Below are 12,519 nucleotides of genomic sequence, written 5' to 3' on the forward strand. Positions count from 1 at the left end.
ACTTTCACAGGAATCTGGAGTCAGTTCAGTGTTCCTTTGTCTTATAAGCAGTTTGTGCCAGGTTGGAGGCTGCAGAGAATTTCCTTTTCCTTTAAATTGATCATGCAGCTTATAAAGTCACTTTTTCCTCCCCTCTGCCCTGCAAGCTAGAGGGGATAGTCAAAGTCCAAATGTCGGATTCAAGCAGTTAAAAACAATATCCCATACGGATGCAGCTTAGTAACTTTCGTTGCTTTAATTGTCATGCAGTCGGGGGAAGGCAGACTTCCTTAATTTTCGCCTTTCCCATTTTCAGCCTAATTTCAAGTAATTTTGACACGAATAGAGGTTCGATCTTACTCACGGGTCTTTTTTGTCCAAATTATTCAGGAAGGAATCGGCGCTCTCCACTAATGGCGACGCGGCTTCACCCTGCGGGCTGGGTAGCGATTCTCAGCACCGCGCTCCCCGTTGTCGTTCCGGAGCCTTTAAAAAGGCTCTTTCTTCGTTAGGTTGGCATGCGTATTTGTGGTATGACAAGGGGAAAACATATGGAATGTTCAAAAACCATATTGTCAGGAAAGCAATATATATGGTCTGGAAAAAATACAAAGACTTATTGGAAAGTAAAACTCCGAGGTGGATCTCACCAATAGAGGCCAAAGCTCGGAAAACAGCCAATATGGAGGCACATTGGCCGAAATATTGGGAAATAATAGAAAACATCGGAGGTAATTGGAGGTTGCAGAGCTTTGAAAAACTAAAGGATAAGGTGCAAAATTGGCTACATTATGCCCAAATTAATGAGGTTTTTAAGCTAGATAAAAAAATAGGATTCCAGGTGGAAAAATCGAAACTTGAGACAGAGTTGCTAGAACCAAAGACCAAGGTATTATCGAGAATGTATAACTTGCTGCTTAAATGGAATACTCAGGATGAGACAGTTAAGTCAGCCATGATAAAATGGGCTCAAGACATTGGTTACAATATTATGTCTGAAGACTGGGAAAGGTTATGGACCACCGGTATGAAATTTACGGCATGTAATGCCTTGAAAGAAAACATTATGAAAATGGTATACCGGTGGTACATGACCCCAGTCAAGCTTGCTAAGATATACCATTTGTCTGACAATAAATGTTGGAAATGTAAGGAGGCTGAAGGGACATTCTTTCACCTCTGGTGGACTTGTCCAAGATTGAAGGCCTTTTGGGAAATGATTTATAACGAGTTAAAAAAGGTGTTCAAGTACACCTTCCCCAAGAAACCAGAGGCCTTCCTTCTGGGCATTGTCGGCCAGAAGGTGTTAAAAAAGGATAGAACTTTTTTTATGTATGCTACAACAGCAGCAAGAATCCTTATCGCTAAGCATTGGAAGACCCAAGATTTGCCCACACTGGAGGACTGGCAGACGCAATTGATGAACTACATGGAACTGGCCGAGATGACTGCAAGGATCCGAGACTTGGGAGAAGAGGCAATGGAGGAGGACTGGAAAAAATTTAAAGACTATTTGCAAAAGTATTATAAGTTGTATGAAACATAAGATGCCGTATGATTTGGAACGTTAGCCCCAGCAATGAAATTTAATTACCTATGAAATTGATAACACTTATGAAAGAATCAAAGTTTAAATGGGTAAAAATGACACTATATTATATCTTCAGAGTAAATGGAGAATAAGAGATTTAAACTTAAATTGCAATTAAAAACATAAAGAAACACACGAAATAAGGGTATAATTTGCTGATAACTTTATTATCAAGAATGCATTATGTGGGAGATGTGGGGAAGTCCAATGGAAATTTGAAATAAGTTGCTGAAATGGTTATGACTTTCTGTTCTTTTTTCTTTTTTTTTTTTCTTTTATTCTGCCTATTCTTTTGTTCTTTCTGTAATTTGGAAAAATGCAATAAAAAATTATTATAAAAAAAAAATAAAAAGGCTCTTTCTGCGGTAAAGGGGGGCGCTTCAGGTGCCCACCGAATCTCCTTGTTCACAGGCTCCGTTCCTGTGATTTTAGGGGTCCCCCGCTTGCCGTAGCGGGTCAGACCCGAACTCGCAGAGCCGTCCTCTCTCCGGAGCTCGGAGAGGGAGCAGCCTCTCCGGTTCTGAGGAGGTCGGAGTGAGGAAGATGGTCCGCCTTCAAAACATCAGCAAGAGAATTAGGATTTGAATTGAACTGCTTCCACCCTCTCAGCTCACAAGTCCTCAGGCTTCTCCTTGACTGCTTTTCACATAATAAACAACAATGGGAAATAAACTCCATTTAGCTGCATTCAAAGGCAAACTTACCTAATTCGCAATTCTTGGAAAAATATGAAGACCAAAACAGCAATCTTTTGAAATTCACACCTCTGAATTTCTCAAGGTTGACCCAGCCAGGTAATGTTCACAAAAAATGTATTTATGATGGTAAAGCACATATCAAACTATTCATACGAGAAGGTAGCCACCCTAGCGTTTGATTCATTTTCAGAATAATAAATAAATAACAAACCGATATGGAAAAAAGAGAAATGAGAGAAGTTGAAATGGGCAGATTTCCCCATCCCTCCTCAGTCCGGACTTGCTTCTTGAAGTGCTTGTTCCCTCACTAGTAACAATATGGAAACGTCCAAGGAGGTCTTTGCTTTCCTTGTCCAGGTCTGCTTGATAGGCCAGAATTTCCCCTCTCTCTTTCCTCCGAATCTCCAGGCGGCGACAAAGAGAGGAGATGAATATTCTACTGACTTCTTGGGTCCAGTGGCCTTGCTATAATAGCAAAGTAATTGACTGGAGGAAAGAAAAGTACAGAGGTTTTCAACCTTTTGGGGTCCACGGCTCCCTGGACCAACTCCCTTCTTTCTGCGGCACCCCTGTGGGGCTCAGGAGACCAGTTAGTTCCCCCCTTGCTTGCCCAGCTTGCCTCCCCTCCCCCTTTCTTGAACAGCCTCCCTTGCGGAGTGCTCTCTCAGCCTCCTCTCCTCTCCCCTCTCCTTAGGAGCCCTCCTCTTGGTCTCTGAGCTGCCCCCGCTGCCCCCCAGGGGCCTGGGACTTGCCTGTCCATTCCCAACAGCAAGGGCCCCTCGCCAGTTGGCTTGCTTCCTCTGAGGCCGCCTCAGCTCCTGGCAGCCCACACCCCCTGGCCAGCCCCAGAGGCACCATTCTCTGGGGGAGAACAGCTGCACAAGCCTTGGGGAGGCAGAGATGGCATCCGAGGAGGGAGGGAAGGAAAGAGGGACAGAGGCCAGTGTCTCCCGCGGCACCCCTGACCATCATTCAAGGCACCCCAGCTGCCACAGCACACTGCTTGAAAACCACTGCAGAACTGGGACGGGAAAGGTTTCTCGTCCAACCAACTGGTCTGGAGAAGAGGAAAGGCAGCCATGCTTGCTCCTTTGTCTTCTCCGAGGAGACTTCCAGCCTGACTTCTCATCTTGAGGCCCCAGGGAGAAGTGGGAGGAGGAGGAGGAGGAGGAGGAGGAGGAGGAGGAGGAGGAAGCATCTCCAGAAGAAGTGTGCTCCCCACCAGTAGGTGCTTCCACCCCCCACTCCTAAATCTGCTTGCAACAGATACTTGGGGGGGGGGGCATCCTGCACCATCTGGTCAATTCCTGGTGCTAGGAGAATTAGAAGGTCTAAGATATAAACACATACATAAATACCGTAAGTAGTTCTCATCACAAAAGAATATGCAGGTAAACCCATGAACAGCCAGGTAAACCCATCAAGAGGTTTCCTGGCAGACAGGAGTCTGTTGTAGGCCACCCCTTCTGTGATGTATGTATGATGTATGGAGGGGTGGTCTTGGGCTCCAGGGTGGGCAATTTCAAATGTCTATATAAGGACTTGGTTCGGGGTCTCCTCCTCCCTCCTGCGTGGGGGTGGGGGGGTGAGCACCAGTTAATAAAGATCTGGCTTACTAGCTGCTTTGCTTCTCAATGTTCTCTGGTTGGCCTCTGTTATTTTCTCCTACCGATAGAGAAGCTACCAAAGCACTCTATATGGGCTCTGAGGTACCCCAGAAGGGAAAAGGAGCTGTTTTTTCCTTATAACACTGGCCCCCAGTCCCCACCCCCTTGCAGCTGACCCCTTGCTGCTCTCTGCTTGGCAGGGTATTGAGGAGGCATCCTGCTAGCCCAAGGAGACATGTGCAATTCACATTTGTAGTGTTCTAAATATGTACAAAGCAACCTTGCGGGGGGATGTGGATGAGGTTAACCCTTTCTCTCCCTGCCATGGTCCCATGAAGCTGCTGTATTTCAAGGGAAGATCCCTTGGCCCCCCTGGCAGAGAGAAAGACTTCGACTCCCTCCTCCCAGCCATCCCAGCAGCCCTCAGGCTTCCCCTTGGCTGCTTCTAAGGTAATAAACAACCACCAATGAATACCATGCCTACTTTGGATCTGAGAATTAAAAAGATAACCTGCCAAGAAGAATACACAGCTATTTCTCCCCCTCAAGGTACCTTGTATTCCTCGACAGCCTCTTCCAGAGGAATCACCTCGTGGTGTTGGTGCTTCTTGGATCTGCCCCAAACCACACAGATGGGGGCTTCATCCTCCTTGCAAAAGAGTTTCAGGGGCTCCTGGTGCTTCTCACAGACTCCTCCTTTCCCTCTGGAAGACTGAGAGTCTTGGCTACTTCGACAAAGGTAGCCAATTGCCGATTGCGGACAAGGCTCCTTCTCTGGACTCCAACTCGGCCTTGAGGATAGGAAGCCAGCCTCCTTTTTGCCCCGCTGCACTGGATCAGGCCGGACCGGCAGAAGTTGTGCCCACACTCTGGGATGGTCCCTGTGTCGTAAGAGAGTCAGGGTCAGAGAGGGGAATGAAGGAGAAGGACCCTACCAATATCAAATAGATCATAATCTGCCTTCACACCCTACAAGAAGGTCAACGGTGCCTTGGGGAATGGATCCTTTTTCGCTGTATCGAATTGTATCCTTTTTGCTGTATCTTTCTCATTGACTTTAAGAATGGATCTGAATGTATTTTTCGACTCAAATGTATTTTCCCTCAAAATGCTGTATTTTTCTAAATGTATCCAAATGTATCCGAATGGGTTTTTGTATTTCCCCCCAATCTCATCGCCTAGAGAATGTTCCATAAATGTAACAATCACTTGTTCCAAATGTATTTGATTCAAATGTATTTAAGGCCCCACTTTTCAAATGGTGTCCTGTTGTGTGGTCGGAAAGTACTCTTTATTGTTTGATTTGGGTTAATGTCAGAATAAAAGCGAGTTCCTTCAAAATAACACATTCCTTTTTATCTTACCAATTTCTCATATTGTAAGAAGCGGAAGAAGAAACCATAGAGAGCATTCATATTTTCCTTCTCATCAATGAAGTCAAACGTTACAATTATCCATTTTAGAATGAGCACCTATAGGGAGAAGACAGATCTCAGTAAGCCAAAGCAAGGCCAAGACAACAAACCCCTTCTGGAATATGGTCAGCGTGTACAACATCTAGCTGAATCATCACCAGGATAACTAAGTCAGACTGGGGGAAATTTCATTCTTCAGAACCAAGACATCATTACCATGCTTTCCAAGTTACCTGAAAGTCACTAGAACACTTGCGAGCACAGAGCCAAGACACAGCTGAAAGAAGAGAATCCTACAAACTTCGGGGTTTGTAGGACTTCCGGGGTGGCGCCATCGGTAATGGCGGATTCCCTCTGACTCGGAGGGACCAGCTCTGCGGGAATCGGGTCTGTACCGCTACGGCGAAGCGGGGACCCTTCAAAAATCACAGGCGGGTGAAGCTTGTGACCGTGGGACTCGGCGGGCACCTTTCGGGCCCCCCCTCAATTTGTAAAGGAGCCCAACTACGGGCTCCGGAGCGAAGAGGGGCTAGTGGCGCGGTGCTGAGAGTCAACTGCTTCTTCCGTGGAGCGAAGCCGCACAGCCGTTACCGGAGAGTGCTACCTTTTTCCTGTGACAATCTGGCTGCAAAAACAACTACCCGTGCGTAGGTTAATTTTGAAAATAAAGGAAAACAAAGACGTAATTTGGCACCGAAGCGGGGAGGCATAAACAGGAAGTCTGCCTTCCGCTCTTTGTAAATAGAGTAAAGCAATGAACATGTAAGCTAAAACCTTGAAAGACGCTTGAAAAGGACTATGATTCTAACATCAAAACAAGCTGCAGGAGAGGAGGGGGGAAAGGTGTGAACTGTATTTTCCTGCAAAAAGAGAGGAAAGGAAGCTAAAATCCACCGCTTAAAACCTGGGAACGGGCTGCCAATGGACAATAAGAATGCCGTACTGTGAAATGTGCTGTTGGTGAATAGAGTACTTTTTGACACTTAACTCTGCAAGTGAGTTACAAGGTTTCTGGCTGGCTTCTCCTGGCTTTAAAGTACCTGGAAAATAACTGAAATTGAAACTGTTGTCTATTTTGTGAATTGGGGGATTAAAAAAGTTTATTATTTTTTTTAAGGCAACAACTTTTGACTGTTACTGTGTCCCCCTAGAGGAAGCTTGAAATTGTTACAATAACAACTGGGCCAGGGGAATTTTCCACTTCAAAACAAATTCAGGCCGTGGGACTGACCTTGGGCTTTAATTAGAGTGTTATGGCAGATGGGAAAGAAAAGATAGATTTGCCTCAGGAAAAAACAACGAGGTCTGGCAGATCTTTTCACCCAGACACTGGGCTGCAGCGAAGAGCATCAACATCTGGCCCCTCTGCATCATCAGGGGCTGCATTTGTACAACCTAAACCTAAAGGAATGGCAACCGAAGATGTTTTAGCTCAGGCTTTAGGCAAAATTAATGAATCTCTGGAAAAACTAAGTAAACAAGTAGCTGAAGCATCAATTAAAATTGATCAAAATACTACAAGTATTAACAATCTGGGACAGAAGGTAAATACTAACACAGAAACTATTGAGAAACTGCTACAGGAATCTACTTTGACCAGAAAGACAGCTGAAGAAGCAAAAGAAATAGCAGTTTCTGTAGAAGAGAAGATACCACCGATACATAGACAACTTGAGGGCCACAGGTCGATATTGTCTATGATTGAATTGAAGGAGAAACAAACGAATTTCAGGATCAGGGCCGTACCTGAACTTGAGAAAGACAATCTGACTCACTTTCTTATGCAGGAATTTGCAGACTTTTGGGACCTAGATTTGGAGAAGGAAGATTTTAAGATAGTGAGTGCTTTCAGGCTTGGAAGAGGAGGGAAGAAGAACAGGGTGAGAGACTGTTTGATCACCCTCCGAACAAAAGAGGAGAGAGACAAAATCTTGAGTCTGCACTTTCAGAAGACCCTGGAAATACATCAGTCAAGAGTGGAGATATTTAAAGACATCCCGAAATATCTTTTGGACCTTAGGTCCAGCTACGGAGATTTGGTTGTCCTGTTGAGAAGCAACAGAATTATCTTTAGGTGGAGATTTCCCCAAGGCCTATCTTTCAGCTTCAAAGGAAGAAAGATAAAAATAAGATCAGTGGACGACAAAGAAAGATTTTTGAAAGACCACGGAGAAGACCTGCAGAAAGAATCTGGAGAAGAGCTAAGAGCACTAGAAAGAGGAATATTAGACATAGCAAAACTACCTTTTGGACTGGACTGCCTAGAGGAGGTGATACCACCGACAGAGCAGGAACAGGCACTTGGCGCAGTTGGAGGAAAAGTAAAGTAACTACATCATGGCTCTGCAACTATTAAGCTGGAATACTAATGGTCTCAACTCCCCCCAGAAAAGGAAAAGAGTTTTTCATTTATTAAAAAAGGAACAATTGGACTTGATTTGTCTACAGGAAACACATGTGATAAGGCTACATAGAAAAGTATTGATTAATAAAAGACTGGGTCAGGAGTTTACCTCATCAGACAAAGTTAAAAAAAGAGGAGTAGTGATTTATGCAAAGGAGAGACTATCACCGAAATTTATCTTTAAAGATGACCAAGGAAGATTTGTGGCAATTGAAATTCAAATACAAGGAGAGAAATTCTTAATAGTGGGAGTTTATGCACCAAACGAGGGGAAATCTGAATTCTTTAAAAAGTTGCATGAGACCTTGATGGACTATTTGGACTATAATGTGATTTTGATGGGAGATATGAACGGAGGCACAAAGACAGGTAGTCACTAAGGATGGTAGACTACCGAAAACCTTTTTTGAGATGACAGACAACTTGGATTTAGTTGATATCTGGAGAACAAAGAATCCCTTGGCAAGAGAGGGAACCTTCTTCTCTGAAGCCAAAATGACATGGACAAGAATTGACCAAATATGGGTAACTAGAGGAATGGCACCAAAGACAAGAAAAGTAGAAATTTGTCCAAAAACCTGCTCCGACCATAATGCTGTGAAGATGGAGATGAAACTAACACCAACTGGCTCTTTCAGATGGAGGATGAATGACACCTTATTTAGAGATGTAAAAGTGATTAAGAAGTCCCAAAAAAACCTTGAGAGACTATTTCGAGATAAATATGAACACCAATGTTGAAAAAAGAGTAATCTGGGACGCAGGCAAAGCTATTATGAGAGGGTTCTTGATACAACAGAATGAAATAAAGAAGAGAATTCAAAATGAGAAGAAGGATAAAATATTGGAGAAAATAAAGGAAAGTGAAAAGAAATTGAGAGCAAAACCAAAGTCGCAAGAGATCTTGAGAGAAATAAAGCTATATCAAGTACAATACATGAAAATGATGAATCAGGAGATAGAATGGAAAATTAAACAAATGAGACAAAAGACATTTGAGTCGGCTAATAAATGTGGGAAATTGTTGGCCTGGCAAATGAAAAAAAGACAAAAATTAAACACTATTATAAATTTAGAAGTGGAAGGAAAGAACATACAGAACCCAGTCGAGATTAGAAACTGTTTCCAGAGGTGTTTTAAACAATTATATACACAAGGGCCACAGAAAGAAATTGATTTAGATCGATTTTTGAAAATAAATGGATTACAAAAAATCTCTCAAGAAAATAAATTAATGCTGAACTATAAAATAACTGAACAGGAGGTAGAAGGTGCCATTCAGAATATGCAATTAGGTAAATCTCCAGGACCGGATGGACTGACTTCTAGATATTACAGATCCTTAAGAGAATGGTTAGTACAACCTTTAAAGGAAGTCTGTAATGAAATAATGGATGGGAAAAGGGCACCAGAGTCGTGGAAGGAAGCGTATATCACACTTATACCGAAAACAGAGACTGAAAAGACGCAGCTTAAGAACTACCGCCCCATATCACTGCTTAATGTGGATTATAAATTTTTTGCAGACATTTTGGCTAAAAGACTAAAAATAGTGTTAGTGGAAGAGATTCATAAAGATCAAGCAGGCTTTCTCCCGGGTAGACACTTGTCTGATAATATGAGAAACATAATTAATATTTTAGAAAAATTACAAGTGAATATTAATATCAAGGCAGTTTTGATATTTGTGGACGCGGAGAAAGCTTTTGACAATATTTCTTGGAGTTTTATGAAGAAGAATCTACAGGGGATGGGGGTAAGCCAAGGTTTAGAAAACGGTATAAGTGCAATTTATTCAGAACAAAAGGCTAAATTAATTGTTAATAACGTGGTGACGGAGGAATTTAAGATAGAAAAAGGGACACGACAAGGTTGCCCAATCTCCCCACTGCTTTTTATATCGGTCCTGGAGGTTTTGCTGAATATGATTTGAAGGGACAAATTGGTTAAAGGTATACAAGTCGGAGCTAAACAGTACAAATTGAGAGCATTTGCAGATGACTTAGTATTGACATTACAGGAGCCAGAATCTAGTACCAAAAGAGTTTTGGAACTGATTCAAGAATTTGGTCAGGTTGCAGGATTTAAACTGAATAAGCTAAAAACAAAGGTCTTAGAGAAAAATTTAACAGCAATTGAGAGAGAGAGGTTTCAGAATGAGACAGGATTAGTACTGGTTAAGAAAGTGAAATACCTGGGGATTAACATGACAGCCAAAAATGGGAATCTATTTAAAGACAATTATGAAAAATGCTGGACTGAAGTGAAAAAAGATTTAGAAATCTGGTTGTCAGGAAACTGACATCAGAGCAACTGGCGAAGGAGAGGCTCTCCGATTCTGCAGGGGAAGGAACAAGCACAAGGGGGAGACGCAGCTTGATGGAGGGGGAAGGAAATCAGAGTAACACCAAAGAGCCAGGAGAGCAAATGGGAGAAGAGGTGGAAGGGCTCCGGGATTCTTCCTTGGAAGTCAGTGAGGAGAGCCCTGGTCATCCACTACCCACGCCCTCCTTGCGCAGGAGACTCCCGCGCAATGAGAGGCAGAGATGATTGGGAGTCAAACAACTCTTATGCTGGCAACGGTTTAAGAAACGCCCACAGACAGACTCTGCGAGCGACTGAGGCAGCCACGCTGAGATGGGCTGTGCAGTCAGGACGGTTTAACCCAGGCAGCCAAGCTCCCAAAGGGGACAGTTTACGCACGAGTAACTCCAAACCATTACAGCAGTCTGTCTGTCACCGAAAGTTGCTCATGCGCAACAAGTAGGCGGCATCATGAGTAAGACTGGAGAAGTCAGAGCCACGGAGGGGGCTGCTGGAGGACAATCGCTGGAGGAGAGAAACCGCGACTTGGAACAGCACATAGCCCTCTTGACAGCGAGGCTGGACGAACGACGGTCTCAGGATGCCCAGGGGAGGCCCACCCCCATAGCAAGGAAGGTACCGGGACTGGTGCATAAGTTTGGGGGGAGACCTCAGGATTATGGGGCGTTTAGAACAGAAATAGAATACGCCTTGAAACTGCAACAGAGCGATTTTGAAGATGATGCATCGCGGGTTGCTTACGTTGTGGGGCACCTGCAGGATGGGGCTAGAGAGTGGATCAGGCCCCTTATGGCGACGCAAAATGCTGCCATGCAGGACCTGGGGAAATTTTTCCAGGCGATGGACGCAATGTTTTGCACTGATGTGCAGCAAAGTGTGACAAAACGGGAACTGATGAACTGTAAGCAGGGAGACCAGTCAGTTAGAGACTACTGGTCACGTTTTGCAATGATAGTTCACCGTCTCGGGTGGCAGCTGGACTCTGAACCCATTCAAATGTTGTTTGAGGAGGGGTTGTCACCAACGGTCAAGGATGAGCTTTCGCGCGCACCCCGCCCACAGTCCATGGATGAGCTGACCAAAGCAGCACTTGCGATTGGTGTACGGCAGGAAGCGCGAGCGCAGGAGAGGCGGGAGAGGAGAGAGCAGCGTTGCCATGACTACCGCATTCCTGAAATACCAAGGCAGCTTTCCCCGCCGGAGGAGCCAATGGAAATAGGTGGCGCGTGCGCCCAGGAGGTTTCAAACTCCAGCGAAGGTCGCAAGAGGGAGGGAAAGGACTTTAAAACGACCAAGAAATGTTTCCTCTGCCAGCGGCCAGGACATTTTGCCAGAGTCTGCCCGCAGAGAAAGGCTTGGCAAGGAATGGTGGGGGCCGTGGGAGGCGAGGAGGAAAAGCAACAGACACAGGAGCAGGGAAACGGGAACGCTTGGCTGCCAATCAGCGGGCACAGCAGCCAGGCCAGCAACCAGTGAAAGTGCCCAAACCAGATCCCCCAAGGGCAGCAATAGCCATTGAGGTGGTGCTAGAACTCCCGAATGGGCACCCAGTCAAGGTTCAGGCGATGCTGGACTCAGGGAGCTCCTGCAAATTCTTCAGCAGGGACTTTGCATTAGATCATCAGCTTCACTTGCTACCTTTGGATTTTCCCTTGCAAGTAACCACCATTGATGGGAGGGAGCTTATTGGAGGGGAAGTGACCCACCAGACCCCACCAATGAGAATGCGGGTGTCTAGGCACTCAGAGACGATCGCCTTTCACGTTGCCTCATTAGCGGGGCCCCCAATAATATTAGGAATGAGCTGGCTAGCACAACATGATCCCGTGGTGGCGTGGCATCAGCGGACAGTCAGCTTTGGGTCAGCCTACTGCCTGGAGCACTGCCTAGGAGGGGAAACACCCAGGATGAGTGTCGCCCGAGTGGCAGGAATGGCAGTAGGACGGAAGGGGGAGGTGCCGCCACAATATGCTGATCTGAAGGAGGTCTTCAGTGAGAAGGAGGCAGATAGGCTACCACCCCACAGGCCCTTTGACTGCCAAATCAATTTGCTCCCGGGTGCACAGCTGCCGGTGGGTAAGCTGTATGCCATGTCAGACAGGGAGATGAAGGAGTTACGGGAGTTTATTGACAAGAACCTAAAGAGGGGATTCATAAGAGAGTCGAAAGCAGTGGGGGGCAGTCCGGTGTTTTTTGTGGACAAAAAAGACACGGACAAACCCAGGCTTGTAGTGGACTTTAGGGCCGTAAATTCGGTGTCGGAACCAGTGACTTTCCCAATGCCCAGAATTGACGACATTTTGACGAGGGTGAGGAAGGGAAAGATTTTTACCAAACTAGACCTCAGGGGGGCTTACAACCTGATCAGGATGAGGGAGGGGGATGAATGGAAGACCACCATGTTCACCCCCCTAGGGGCCTTTGAATATTTAGTTATGCCTTTTGGATTACAATCAGGCTCCACCTGTTTTCAAGGGTTCATGCACCATGTGTTGGGGTC

The sequence above is a fragment of the Podarcis vaucheri genome (assembly GCF_965113315.1).
Source record: "Podarcis vaucheri genome assembly, chromosome: W".
In the NCBI taxonomy this organism is placed as follows: Eukaryota; Metazoa; Chordata; class Lepidosauria; order Squamata; family Lacertidae; genus Podarcis; species Podarcis vaucheri.